The sequence below is a fragment of the Mus caroli genome, chromosome 16, assembly GCF_900094665.2.
Source record: "Mus caroli chromosome 16, CAROLI_EIJ_v1.1, whole genome shotgun sequence".
NCBI classification, from domain to species: Eukaryota; Metazoa; Chordata; class Mammalia; order Rodentia; family Muridae; genus Mus; species Mus caroli.
In genome coordinates this window covers 44,648,581-44,664,558 of record NC_034585.1, presented here as the reverse complement: position 1 = coordinate 44,664,558, position 15,978 = coordinate 44,648,581, and the positions used below count along the sequence as shown (strand labels likewise).

Below are 15,978 nucleotides of genomic sequence, written 5' to 3'. Positions count from 1 at the left end.
AAAGTTGAAAACATAGTTCCTCTTATCACAAGCTAGAAAGCAAAACTATCAAGTGAGAAAAATGGCTATCACATTAAATAAAACCATATTGTGAGGTATAAAAGTGAAATTGTTGCTATATATTTTAGTTAAGTTTGAATAAAAGTGTTCTGAGAATAATTTAGTCTACTGTGTCTGCACTTTCAGGAGAGCTGTTTAACTACTTCTGTTTATCACCAAATGCTATAATAAAGAGAATTTTTTACCAACTTATTAATTGATTTTTCATGAACTTCTGGGTGGATGAGAAGATCCCCAGTGCTACTGGGCAAACTGTGATTCCTGACACAGCAAGGAAGGAGAATACTTTGCAGTTTTGAAGGATTACAGATAAACATCAAATCACATTTTTTGTTGATTTTTATTTATTTATTTTTAATTAATTATTTTTTTTACACTCCATACTTCATTTCCCCCATCTGTCCATCCTCAGACTGGTCCACATCCCATACCTCTTCCCAAACCCATGTCTTCACGTGAATGTCCCCCCGCCACCCTACCCAACCTCTAAACTCCCTGGGGCATCCAGTCTCTTGCATCATCTCTGGATGAACACAGACCTGGCAGTCCTCTACTGTATGTGTGTTGAGGGCCTCATATCAGCTGGTGCATGTTTCCTGTCTGGTGGTCCAGTGTTTGAGAGATCTCGGGGGTCCAGATTCATTGAAACTGCTGGTCCTCTTACAGGGTTGCCACTCTCCCCAGCCTCTTTCAGCCTTCCCTTATTCAACAACAGTGGTCAGCTGCTTCCATCCATTGGTTGGGTGCAAATATCTGCATCAAAGAATAGATCTTGTCTCAGAGTTGAAGGACTATGGAAAAGTAATGCTTAGTCATTTCAGTATCCATATTTTTGTTACATTTATTAATTTTGTCTGTGTGCATCTACAAGTCTTTGCAGGTGTGGGTGCATGTGTGGCATGACACATATGGAGTCAAAGAAAAATTTGTGGGAGCTTATCTACTTCCACCATGTGGGTGTCACAAACTGGACATGGGTCTTTAGGCTTGACAGCAAGCACCTTTACCCACTGAATTATATCAATGGACACTTTACCAACATTTTTTTTGCATACTATTTAAGCAAATGTACAGACTGTATAAGATTTTATCTTCCATACGGACTGTAGTAGCTACCTTATGGCAAAATTCTCAAATAGGTGTAAGAAATGATGAATCTTACCAACATTTTAAAGCATGATGCCTCTTTGAAATATTAATTTTAATGATTCACTTAACTTATTTAAATGGCTATACGAACTGGGTGATGATGGTGCATACCTGTAATCCCAACACTTGGTAGGCAGAGGCAGGTGGATCTCCCAGTTGAAGGCCATCCTGTTGTACCGAGTAAATTCCAGAATTACCAGTACTACACAGAGAAATCCTGTTTTTAAAAACAAAAAAAGTGGTTCTAGGAAATGATAGATTAACCATCATTAATAACTAGCTAATCCTACCTCATCATAAATGGAGTATCACAGCTTTTATTGGCATAAGTACAAGTGGTTACTTGATTTTCTTATTAGAACAAACATAAGTATTTTATTTCTGTAATGTTCAAATATTTCTAACATTAGCTAAGGAACAATTGAATTATTTGAACATGCTATTCTGATACTTTGAGTTAATTAATTGGTTTTTATAACACAGTGAGTCAGTTAGTGCCTTTCATATATGCATGGGTGTAGGTTCATCTACTACAGCTTGAACACCCAATGAGGGGTCACACTGGTGAAGAAAGCTTATGTTTCCTTCTATCAGTAAATAGCTCCCCAGCTATGGGTGTGCCTTCATGAACTCATTCCTCATCTGTCCCAAATTGTTGGATAGCTTGATCCTAATTAGGACTTGTGTAGACAGCAACACTGTCCTAGGTTAATATGTGCAGCAACCTTGTCATGTCCAAAACACACTGTTTTGCAGCAGACCATCCTAACTTCTGGCAATTAGAATTTTTTTGTGAATGCTCTTCCACAATGATCTCTGAGGATAGGGTATACAATATCACAAGTTTTAACATTAATAATTAGATAAAATAATCTAGACAAGGCTGACTTTATTCATAATTTGTGGTTTTCCTGTCTTTTTCTCCTGGGTATTGGGATTACAGCTGTCTAAATTCATTATGACTGGCTTTGTATATCAGTTTATAAGCTAATCAAATATTTCTTCAAGTGGTTACCGGACAAGGACATTTATTATCAAAAGTGCATTTTTCTTTACTTTTCATGACATATTCAGTACATTGTCATGCTTGTGTTCTTCCTAGTATCTGTTTATTTTTTGTTAATAATACAGCACCCATTCCCTTTGGAGAAAGCATTATATTACAAAGCTCGGTCCACATACAACAGGAGGTCTGTATTTGACCCTGGACTTTCTAAAAGGCAGGTGACCAGGCCATGATTACTCATAGCTCCTCTAACTTCAGATCAATAGCAATTGCTTAGGAAGTCAATTTGCGATCAAGATGTTTTCTGGATAATCAGGGAAAATGGACCGCTTCTTTACTCTGTGATGAATTTTTAAGAGGATGATGATATTGTTAAAAAAACAAGTAACCTGGGAATAAGTGTGTCAATAAAATGTAACAAATTGATTTTTGAAACTGAATTAGTCTGGTATCAGTGATTCCTGTGACTGACAGCACATGTCCACAGTGCTGAATGTAGAAAGGGGCCCCAGTGAACAAAGCAGTGGGGGTTAGTCAGTATCAGAGCAAAGTAGAAGTAGCCAACAGTGGGCTGGCCATATCAAGTTCTTGTGGGAACTGGAGGGGAATCTGGGATATTGACTGATGTTTGAACACCAGATCTTCTTTCCCTTTATTGTCAGATTTTACAAGCAAATCATTTATGATTTGTTAACATAGATGCTTAGCTGGAATGACTCTCTCTAGTCCTATTTTAAAATGTCAAGAATGAAGAAACAGATATGGGAAATAAAGATCTTAATCACACTCTGCTGCTGAAGAAGGTGAATTAGATTGTGTTTCAATCAATATTTGAGACATTTTCATTACTTTTTTTTCTTTTAACCACTTTGATTGTCATACTGTATTATTGAAAAACAAGTATATTTTTGCAAAAAAAGAGCCAGAATCTGTAGCCAGTCTGAACACATTTAAATTCTGGCTGCACACTTGTTTGTTGTATGCACCCGTACAAGTTCTTTTAACTTCTCAGTGTATCACTTTAATCATCTATAAAAACGAACATTTACTTTATAGACCTTTTATAGTAATTCAGAAGATTGTATATGCAAATTATGTAAAAATTAGTTTACTCAGCATGTTTTTTTTCTTTTCTTTTTTCTTTTTTTCCTGGAAACATCTTATTGATGAGACCCCCACCAGCTGTGCAAAGGGCTCCTGGCATCAAGCACCTTCCTTCTTGGCAATGTGATCTTTCTTGAGTTGTCCCATGAAAGCTTTCTTCTCTTCCATGCTTTGGAAATGACCATGGCCAAACTTGGAGGTGGTATCAATGAGCTTCAGGTCAATCTTTTCTAGAACTCAAGGTTTGGTCTGGACCAGCAATGACTTAAGAACTGTTAGCATTTGTGTCTTGGTTCCCACCATACAGCCTTTGAGCATGATGAAGTCATTGGTCACCTCACCATAATGGACAAAGCCACCCAGTGGGTTGATGCTCTTGTCAGACAGATCATAATCAGTAGATGCATTGTTCTTGATCAATTTATCACCATTGATGAGTCAGCCTTGACCAATTTTGTAAATCTTGTTAGTCTCTGTTTGGTAATGGTAGCCTTTCTGTCCACCATGTAGAGAAGGCTACACAGCAGGGTGCCAGGCACCAATACAGGCAACTTTGAACAGACCTCCATTGGTATTTTGGGAAGTTTCTCTGTATAACAATGACTGGTCACCCCTTGTACCCTTTGCCTTTTGTCATGCTGGTGACATCAATCATCTATTCCTGTCCAAACACCTGGTTCTCAGGAACCTCCTGCTTCAGTCTCTCTTGGGCCCAGTGTAGCCTCTCAACCACAGTGTCTCCATTAACCTGGATCTCCATCAAGTGTGCCTTCTTCTTGCACAAAGGAAGCAGATGCATCTGAATGTGGGCAATTATGCAGATGACTTGCCAGTACTTCTTCATGCTGTTGAAGTCCTTCTCTAGCTGTTTCTTGCCTGTGTCAGCCTGCTATTTCTTGCAGTATTCGGTGAAATTCTTCTTCTTAGATTTGTGCCAGTTATTATAGAACCGATTTTCACACTCATCACAAATATGCTCAGAATGTATGGTCTTTAAGGTGCAGAGGCCTCGTGGGGTTTCTACATATCCCACAATGCCCATAACCACCATAGGTGGGGTTTCCATAATGGTTACAGCCTCCATGACTTATTTCTTGTTCACTTTAGATCCTGGCCTGTCAACTTCCTGGACAATATAGGTCATGCCAACCTTGTACCCTAGAAAGGCTGTGAGGTGAACGGGCTTGAAAGGGTTATCCTTAGAGTAGCTCTTTATTTTACCATGATGCCAGCTGCTGCACTTCTGAGGCAAGAAGCCCAAGGACCCATACCTGGGAGCTAGAATTTCCTGTGAGATATCTTACCGTCACATGCTGCTGATAAGGCTACTCAGCATGTCTTAAGGGTTTAATTAACAGTAATAATTTTATTGTGTGCTACATGAGTAGGAGAATGGAATACGACTCCATAAACCACAATTTCAACGTGAATGTTACAAACTTTCAAATTTTAAAGATTAGAGAGATGGCTCAGTGGCTAGCAACACTGTCTACTCTTCCAGAGGACCGCAGATTTGATTCTTAGCACCCACATAGTGGCTAACAAATACCTGTAACTCCAGTTCCAGGAGACCTTACACATCTCTTCTGGACTCTACAGGCACTGTATCCTTGAGGTATACAGACATACTTGACATACAAATAAAGTAAAAGTCTCATTTTTAAACTTTCAAATTTTGAATAGATTAATTTTCTTATAATTCATTTAGTCTCATATACATTCATCACTCAATGTTCATTGCCAAAGAGGGTCATGACTGACCAAGTGGTTCAAAGTGAAGATGGCTTTTCAAGACAGTAGATTGCTCTCAGTATAGAGGTCTTTTATTTTGTTTGTTTTCCTGAGTGTGGTAGGACTCTTATTTTGTTTGGTCTTATGAATGTAAAGGAGGTTTGTCTGAATTCAATTTTCTATTTAATCAAATGTTTTGCATATCCAAATCTCAGGGAAAAGATCTGATACTCTAACAGTCAGTTAGTTGCTATACATTTCAGTAAGTGAATGTAAAATGCAATGTGTCTTCAAGTGTAATTTAGAGAATCAAATGAACTTCGTGAGATGTGATTGTGATTAAAGATAGAAGTCATATATCACCTGTTCAAATAGAGATAGTTTGGCAAAAGAGAGCAGTTAAGTTTTGCTTACATTATTCATAGCATAAAAATAATTATTTAAAACAAAATATTATGTTCAACTTGTTTAAAACATAATCTTGTAAAGGTAGAAGATTTTCATCAAGTGACAATAGAGAATTCCATAGTTTAAAGAAATCAAGACTATAGATTTGAAATTTCCTAACTGGGTCATTAAGTGACTTATGGGGAAATTTAGCATTATCACTCATAAACACAGGCCTAAGAGCTCCATGTTCAGGAACCAATGAATCAATAAATTTATTTTTGTATACATTAAACAATATAAATTTTGTAAAAATTAACTTTTTTTCTTTGAAATAAATTCATGGTGCACATGTTTTATATCCATAGACTGTTGTATTTGCCAATTAACCTCTACTCAAATCGATCCTGTGGTGGTGGTGTGTTTCTTGCTACCTGATCCAATGTTCTGGGTTCCCAAATGAAAGACACCCCCACACACACACACACGCATGCAGCACTATATTTTAATATGCCTTAAACAGGTCAATAGCTGGGCCACTCTTATACCTCTACCTGGCTAATACCTCCCCTCTGATATTACTTAGTTATTACTTATTAAAATCCATATTCCATCTTTGCTGCCCTAGACCCAGTGTGGGTAGGGCTGGGGCTGCTCTTCCCTGGGGATCTTACATGATTGATATGCTCTATCTTCTGCAACTCTTAGGCCTGGTCCTTAATCCTTTCCCAACATGATGGTTCTGTCTTCTTCCTCCTCCCTTAGTCCCTTGCTTGGGCATCATAATACCTTGCCTCTGTTTGCCTGTTCAGTCATTGGCCACCAGCAACTATATTTAGCAATCAAAACCAGCTGGCACCAGGATCACTCAGCATCGCACATGCAGACCTGAGGATTGTCGTGTAATTTTGGGAAACTTATTAACATAAGTAGCATTAGACCAAATCCATGGCAATAGATAATTAAATAGAAATAAAAATGAGATATAGTCACTTATTTATGTCAGGCAAGTGTCAAAGCAAGAAATCCAGCACAGAGAATTAGTTTTACCCCTAATTAACTCAATTTATGTCATTCCTTAAGTTTTCACTTTGTAACAAAGGCACAAAGCATGGCTCTGAATGAAGGATGTGACTCTCACATCAGACTTGCTTGTCTTCACCCTCATGACATGCTGAAAGAAGTCCTGCTCTAGGTCAACAAGACAGACCCACCAAATTAGTGTAATTTATATGTCCATTTAAAGCACTGACATTATTTGCTTCTTCTTAAACTACCTTCAATTTTTTCTTTCAAACCTACACTCAATTTAATCAAAACCCAAATAAGACTTATTTAAAACAACAGTTTTGTATCACCAATCTCCAAAACATATTATTTAATATGTTTATGTGTGTGTGTTTTCTATGGCTTTTAAAAAGTTTTATAAATTAAAATTTCATATATCTCAAGAATCCATAGAAGATGTTAATTTAAAATTAAATTTGGAAATAATGCCTACCTGCTTGCTTTCACATGTAAATTGATTTTTAAGAGACTATATCAAACTTCAGACTTCCAAATGGTGATTTTTTTTTACGTGTAATGCCTTTGTGTGCTAAATATATCTAGTTTCTGTCAAGTGGCTATTTAGAAAGGAAACATTATTGACTACATAAGTAGTTCAAAGTTGAAACTCATTCCAGGATGTCCATGTTGCACAGGGAAACAGCCTTTGTTTGTTTGCTAAGTTAGAGCACGTCAGATTCCCAAGATAACTCATTCTTTTTGAATATAGTTTTTCTTCTTTTGAAATTATAGATTAAATGATAGATCAAATTAAATTCATAGATTCGTCATTCTTAAAGTAAATTTCAGATTATCAAGATGGATGTGCAGAATTTACTCAAGATTATTTAGAATTTGAAACATGGAGAGAATAAAAATCTGTTAGTGAATTGCACATTATTAGCGATGGACTTGGGACCATGAGATTAACGTCACTACAGGAAAGTCATGTGGTAAGAACATGTAGAGTTTACAATTGAGAAGAGAGGAGATGGTTCTCATTCAGATGGCCTGAATTACTTGGATGCATCCTTAATGGCAGTAAAAATTGTCACTTTTTAGGTAATATCATAAAAATACTTTTCTTACTCAATACTTTTCATTTCACTTCAAAATAAAGATTATGGTTAAAGTACATAATATTTTTAAAGCAATCAGATAAAAATGTAGCTTTGACTATTCAAACTTTGAAACAAAATTGATAAAAAATATTAGAAACTATTTCTGAGATATTTTATAAGCTATCTAATTCTAAAAAGCTTTGATTTAATAGAAAGTCCTTTTTTAACCTTATATCATTAGAACGGGCCCTACACCAATGCTGAGATAACAGATGTTGGCAATGGTGTGGTGAAACTGGAATTCTCTTTGTGAATTGTTAGAAACTAAAATAGCAACATTGCTATTGAAACACTATGCTGATTCTTCAAGAGATTGAACATAGAATTAGCATAGAATATGAAGACGTATATCAAAGAGATCCTTGACATACATACTGATTGCATTATTTACAGTAATCCAAATACAGAAGATATACATGTTCTCATTGATAAAGCAAGCTATTGAAGCACATATATACAGCGCAAATGCTCTTCAACTTTGAGAAAGAAGAAAAACAGAATACATTTTACAACATGGCTTGAATTGAAGAACACTATGTTAAGTAAAACAAGCCAGTCATAAAAGACATATGTGTAAGATTCAACTTATATGAGGTACAGAGAATACAAATACTGATGGGAAAAATATGGTGGCTGTATGCGTGCTAGAAAACACAATATATTGCTAATTAATGGGTAAAAAAATTCACATTTCTAAATTGAAAAAATGTTGGTTACACAGCTAAAGTATAGATTTAGAATAGTTAAATTTGTAAATTTTATAATATACATAATTTCACAGAGATAAAAAGAAACAAAAACTATTAAAGAAAGAAAATTATCCCAGACTATTCAAATATGCATCCAGTTTAGAACTACTCTTCTCAAAAGCAGTGGTCCTTCCATTTAGCTCACAGATCTGGAACCTCTGTGTTAACTAAGATAAAAAAAAATCCATTCAGTGTTTCACTGAGTCTACTTTAAAATAGCAAAGTTGAGCTGGGATTTGTAAGACAAATTTTTTTGTCTTGAATAAAACTGAATGTCAACACTTGTGATTCTTGTAAAATTATATATATATATATATATATATATATATATATATATATATATATATATGTAAACGTATAAAAATTTTAAGATGTACTGAATACTATTTTATATCTTACAAATGGAGCCTAGAGTGGTGGAGCAGGGCTCTAATATCACCACTTGGGACTCAGAAGCAAATGGATCTCTGGGAGCTTGAGACCAGCCGTGGTCTACAGAGTTCCAAAAACAAAACAAAACAAAAAACCAAAAAACCAAAAAATTCAAAAAACCAAAAAACCAAAAACACCCCAAAACAACATACAAACAAACAAAATTTAATGAAAATACAAAGAACTTAATCACTGTAAAGTGTAAGAAATAGGCACAGAAAGGCTTATGTTCACAGGCACATATTCTTTTTTTTTAATATTTTCTATTAGGTATTTTCCTCATTTACATTTCCAATGCTATCCCAAAAGTCCCCCATACCCTCCCACTCACTCCCCTACCCACCCACTCCCACTTTTTGGCCCTAGCGTTCCCCTGTACCGGGGCATATCTTAAATGAAGTACTCAAAATATTCAGTTACTTATGTGTGGGCAAGTCTGCAGCTGTGCTGGCCTTGGTGCTGAAATAGAATTCTGAAATTTTTTTATTAGATATTTTCTTTATTTACATTTCAAATGTTATCCTCTTTTCTAGTTTTCCCTCTGAAAATCCCCTATCCCCTCCCCACCTGCTCTCCAACCCACCCACTCCCATTACTGGCCCTGGCATACAGGACCAAGGGCCTCTCCTCCCATTGTTGACTGACAGGGTTTCTCAGTGTAGCCCTGGCTGTCCTGGAACTCAATTGGTAGACCAGGCTGGCCTCAAACTCCGAAATCCACCTGCCTCTGCCTCCCAAGTGAGACAATATTCTAAGAGACACTAGTTGACAAAGACAAGTGAGATAGTTTAGAGCTTCAGAACATTAGCTAACTAAAAACATTGGTTGATATATACCAGTACGTTAATAGCTCACCTAAAAGAGGTGCTGGGTCCACCTGAGTCAGTCAGTCTTGGCTATATTGTATTTGGTTGTTTTAGAGAATCCATGATTATACATAGCTTTTAAGTTGCTTTAACAAAATTTTAACACATTGTATTGAAGTACGAAATAAAATGTAATTTCTCTGCTTGAGGTGGAGCTAAGATATGGAAATTTTGAGGTATTAATACAATAGTATAGCCAAAATCAGTCTGTGACAATACATTTCAGAATAATCAAGAATGTTCCAGAATAGATATATAATTCTAGAAGATAATTATGATTTATTTGTTTGTACAATTGTTTTATTTAGCTATAAAAGGCATGTATGCTTACTATGTAAGCCAGAACAATGGAGGAGGAAAGCCTCATTGCTTTGAAATGAAGAATAAACTGGCCCAATACATAAGAAACCTAAGAAAATATACTTCAAAATGATAGCTTTAATTATGAGAGGGTGGAACTCATTTAATACTCTTTCAATGCATAATTTTGTGTGGAAAATATATTATCCCTTAATCATGTTTATTAAATTAACATTAGCTTTAATGGATATACACAACTTATTTTCTATGCACCTTTTTTTGAGCATGAATCTATATTATGTTTTAACAAAAATAGCAAGTTTTTTTTTTTTTTTTAGGCTGAAGAACAATAGTTTTCCTTTTTCATTTTATGACTCTAATGAGCCACTGAGGAGATAGTTACAATGACTAAAAATAGTACTATTTTTCCTTCTTTGTTCCCAATAAGAAAGTACCTATTACTTGAGAGCACTGTGTAATGTATTCGCTATGAGTAGAATGTGCTTTCAGATAAGCATTAGGATCATGAAACGATCACTGATGCATGCTATCATCTAACAAACATTCACTCAAATTTCGTTGGTTACTTTAATAATGCCATTTACAGCAAGAATAACCCATAAATGACCACTTGTTTCACTTACTTGTCCTGCTTATTTTTAGAAGAAATTTGTACAATGTTTCTAAATTTTGGTTCATGTCTTCTCACAATTAGACTCTGGATGTGGACTTCTGGAAGGAATATATAAGAAATAATGGCTTGTTTCCACCTCAGCCGACAATGCAAAATATGTCAAATACAATCATATGTCTAAAGGCCTTGTCATGTTTCTACACTATAAATATCCCTTTTATATTTAATAAACCCTTTACTGGGAAAAATATGAAACAATGTAAATATCACATTGCTCATCAATTGCCCACCCACCTTAAATCTACTGGTGCCTCTTGACTGAATTAATTGTTTCCAAGAATTCAAGTTTCCATTTTCAAAATGAAATATTCCTTTATATTTGGTTATTGACATCTTAAAGTGATGTCTCTAAATTTTGTTATGCTTTTTGTTTGTGTGTTGTGTGTGTGTGCACACATGTGCATGCAAGTGCTCACTTAGATGAATACGTGCACACATGTGTGATGGATGCATATGAGTGTGTAGGTGTGCATGTAGACACACATACACAGACCTGATGGGTGCATGAGAGTGTAGGTGTGCATGCAGACACACATATACAAACCAGAACAGAAAGGCAAGTATCTTTCTCTGCTCCTCTTAGTCTTAATGCCCTCAGACAGAATTTCTTACTGAACTAGATACTCCTGTTTTTGTTTTGTTTGTTTGTTTGTTTGTTTGTTTGTTTTGATAGGCTGCTGGTCACAGGACTCTTGGGATCTTCCTTGTCTGCAGCCTCCAATGCTCAGGTTACAGGTATATATGATCTTAAATGACATTTCATGTAGGAGATGGAGTTTCAAATGCAGGTCCTCATGCTTTCATAGCAACAACGTATAAACACTGAACAATCTCTCTAGCACACTATCTCTACTTTGAATTCACTAATTAAGGAATATTGGCATAAGGTCATATATTCCTGTTTTTACTCATAGAAATAGTACTTTTAACTATTATTACTTGTTTTGCTTTTTTATGAAAGATTAAGAAATTGTGCTTTGCTTTTAAATTAAGCCTTTTGAATATATATTGTCTATAATAAATTGGTGGAAGTAGAAAGATAGTAAGAGTAAGATTTAAGGAAACATTATTTTCCAGACATATAAGCACTGTTTTAAACACGAACACACAGTTTCTATGACAGCATGCATAAAACCCACTCAAGATCAAGCCAGTGAAAACCCCCAGCATGAATGATGGATTGTGTGTGTGTGTGTGTGTGTGTGTTTGTGTGTGTGTGTGTGTGTGTTTGTGTGTGTGTTTGTGTGTGTGTGTGTGTGTGATACCTGTGTGTGAGTGGTATCTGTGTGTGAGTGGTGGTTGTATGTGAATATAAAGTCCCACAGAAGCTAGCAAGCTCTTGGCACTTGATGACATGTGGGGAATATGAATATCTTCTTCAGGGATGTGGGACTTGACAGGCTATTCATCCCTGTGGATGGTACTATAACAGGCAGCACCAAATGGACCCAGTAAGTTTTAAAAACAGAACAGATGAAGTTGAAAAGGAAATTTTTTAGAGGAATTGAATTTTGTGAAGGAATTGAAAAAGGAGTCGGGGGTTATGTATGTGTTCGAAATACAATATTGATATTCACAAAAAGTTCTATACAAAAGGAAAAATTAAAAATGATAAACTTAGCAGGGCGGTGGTGGCACACGCCTTTAATCCCAGCACTTGCAAGGCAGAGCCAGAGATTTCTTAGTTCGAGGCTAGCCTGGAATACAAAGTGAGTTCCAGGACAGCCAGGGCTATACAGAGAAACCCTGTCTCAAAAAGTAAACAAAACAAAACAAAACAAAAGACAAACTTTGCATCTCTTGATTTTGCTGCTTTATATTTGACAGCTATATGAATCTGTGACTCTGTCAGGTCATTAGAGATATTTAGCATTTCTGGTGTTTTAAACTGCCCTTTGTGTACCTTTGTAGTCCGTCTTCTTTCCTGTGTCACATATTCTCAAGTGATATTTTTCTGTGAGTCACTAAAGTGAGGATTTAGCAATTGTAGATTTATGTATAAATGGAAAGCTGGTGTATGTACCTTGTTTTATCTAGAATGTTTGTCTCTAAACACCACTTAAAATCTATATATTTTAGTATATCAGCAATTTGCTGTTCAGTTTGTTAAGTTCTATTTATACTCTAAAATCTATCTGTTCACTGATCAATATGCTTGTTGGTTATGTCATTCTGGCAAGTGAATTTTTTTATATATGGTGTGTGTGTGTGTGTGTGTGTGTGTGTGTGTATGTGTGTGAACATGTGCGTGCATGTGTGTGCGCATGAAAGTGTGCATGTGGGCATGTGTGTATGTGGGTGTGCATGCATGTGTGAATGCATGTGTGCATGTTAGTGTGTGTGTATGTAGTAAATGCATGATGTTCTGTTGTTTTTAATATAGGGAAACTTTATTTTCAGTTCATGTTTCAGAATATAACACATCATACTGTAGCAGACATTACCAGAGGAGCAGCTTGCCACTGTTGTGGCAGTAGTTTATGGCAGTGCTTGCTCACATCTTGGGTATGAGGAAGCACAAAGGTAAAACAGGTAACAGGGTCCAGCTATTGCATCTCAAGTCATTCTATTAGTGACTCACTCCCTTCAGCTATGTCCCAACTTCTAAAATTCTACCACATTTTAATACAGCTTTAAGAGATGGGGTCCAAGTCTTCAAATACCATACACCTATAAGACCATGGCATATAGAATTCATCTTTATGATTTTTAAAGTATTTATTCTCAAAAGAGTATCTGCATGGGTCAAAAGTCTGCATTTTCTTCTAATTAGGGCAATCATTTTATTATTAGTTCCTGTAAATTGAAAATGCACTTTATAAACCTCTTTTGTATGACTTTTTTTATGGGAAAGACATGATAAGACATCTCTGCACTTCAGACAAGGAAGTGAGAAAAGATAAAAGTAGCAATACCATCCATCAAAGTCCAACTTGGCAAGTCAATGAGTTTACTGAGCTCACTTATGGATGACACAAAGTCACCAAAACCCAACTCCAGTCTTGCTGACGACACATGAAAGTTGGAACTCCGGAGCTTTCTGCAGAACATACAGGCAGCTCAAGAGGTTAGAGGCTCCTCCAAGCACTTTGGCTGGTCCAAGTCTCCTCCTATCACCTTGGTTGGGGGAGGCTTATGAATAATTTAAGTTTCAGCATTTTCAGACACATGAAGTTTCTTTATTCCCTCAGTCTCCTTAGCCACCTTTCCTTATTCCTATAGGGAATGTTGAAACTCAAAAGAAATTGTTATTCAACACCTTCCAATATACAGTGACACAGAGTAAACATTCTGTATTAGTTAGGGTTTTACTGCTGTGAACAGACACCATTACCAAGGCAAGTCTTAATAAAACAGCATTTAATTGGGGCTGGCTTACAGATTCAAGGTTCAGTCCATTATCATCAAGGTGAGTGCGTGGCAGTATCCCGGCAGGCATGGCACAAGTAGAGCTGAGAGTTCTACGTCTTCATCCAAGGGCTGCTAGTGGAAGACTGACTTCCAGGCAACTAGGGTGAGGATCTTATACCCACAGTGACACACCCATTTCAATCAGGTCACACCTATTCCAACAAGGCCACACCTTCAGATGGTGCCACTCCCTGGTCCAAGTATATACAAACCATCAAATATTCTTATTCACATATGGAGAAAAGAAGCACAAAACAAGAAAAGATAGCTTTGAGGCAAGATGAAAAACAAGGGAAAAATATCAAACCTTACCAATTCACATCTAGTTTCTGGAGTTCATGGTGCATCACCTGGGATCCATGGCCTAGGTAACACCTACTTTTTATTTCCAAGGCCTAGAATACACCTGACTTCTCCATTGGGTGGTTCCATTTGGTACCTACAATTTTTCCAGTGGTTATCTCATATTATTGGAATTTACAACAAACCTGATATCTCTATTTCAACTTTGGTTTCACTTTCATAGCTTCATGTGTAGTCCACTCAGGAGTTCTGTGTAACCAATCAGACCCTTTTGCAGATTACCTGGCCTTAGTGACTTCTTAAGCCTCCATGACACTGTCATTCTTGCATCTTCTATGTAAAGTTCTGATGTCAGCTTAAGAGGCATGTTGGTGTCTATGACTATAGTTGAAGTGGCCTCTATATATCACTAAAATACAGTATATTAGAATATCTATGTAGGTGGCCCTCTGAGTAGAACACCCAGAGTCTATCTTTCTTCAGTAACTCTTTTTAAAAATGAAAGTTTAAAAAAATGTTTTTGTATTATTGTACCCTACAGTTTTCCGTGTGTGAGGTCCTGTGTTCAAAATCTTCAAAGTACCATTCATATTGTTTCAGTTCAGAGTAAGAAGTTTTATTTATTTTTAAATATTTACTTTTAACCTCTTTCTCTCTCTCCTTCTCTTTCTCTCTCTCCTTCTCTTTCTCTCTCCCCCTCTCTTTCTCTCTGTAGGTATTAGACATGTGTCTATGTGTATAAGTCATATCTTTAGGTGGCTTCAGAGGCCACAAGAGGGCATTAGATGCCCTGAAGCTGAAGTTACAGGTAATTGTGAACTCTCTGACATGGTTCTAGGAAAAGAACCACATTTCAGATTTACCATGTGGTTAGCACTATTAGGAGGTGTGGCCTTGTTGGAGTAGGTGTGGCCTTGTTGGAGTAATTTTCCCATTGTAGGGATGGGCAATGAGGTCCATGTGGGAGTCAGTCTTCATCTTACTGCTTTCAGAACCAGAGGTAGAGCCCTCAGCTCCTCCAGTACCATGCCTGCTTGGATGCTACCATGCTTTCTGCCATAATGACAACAGACTGAACTTCTGAACCTGTAAGCAAGCCCTAATTAAATGTTGTCCTTTAAAAAGCTGCCATGGTCATGGTGTCTCTTTACAGCAATGAGACCATAATCTTGCAATTCTCTCCAGCAAATTACTTACCTCATTACATTTGAATTCAGCTTCATTCAAGCTCTCATCGCATGGGTACAAAGTGACCAGACCCTCTGCCAGAATATAACACAAATATCCACATTCTGGTTGCTGGTAGCATCCTTATTGCTCTGTGCAATGTCACAAGCTTAGTCTTTACACTCTACATGTCTTTTGGCATTCTGATATTCCACACTCCCAAGAGAATTGGTCATTAACCTTCTTACAATATTCTCAGGCTTCCTGGGCTCACAAATCTAAATTCTTCTACACCTTCTACACTTTTTCATGACTGTGTTGAGTCATACTGATATCCCTGATTCTTTTTTTTTTTTTTTTTTGCTTTTCGAGACAGGGTTTCTCTGTATAGCCCTGGCTGTCCTGGAGCTCACTTTGTAGACCAGGCTGGCCTCGAACTCAGAAATCCGCC

At 36.7% G+C, this 15,978-nt stretch overlaps 1 pseudogene; it reads right to left on the bottom strand.

The window, feature by feature from the left end:
• Positions 1–3,418: 3,418 nt before the first annotated feature.
• On the bottom strand, positions 3,419–14,727 carry LOC110311314 (annotated as a pseudogene).
• Between the last annotated feature and the right edge of the window lie 1,251 nt (positions 14,728–15,978).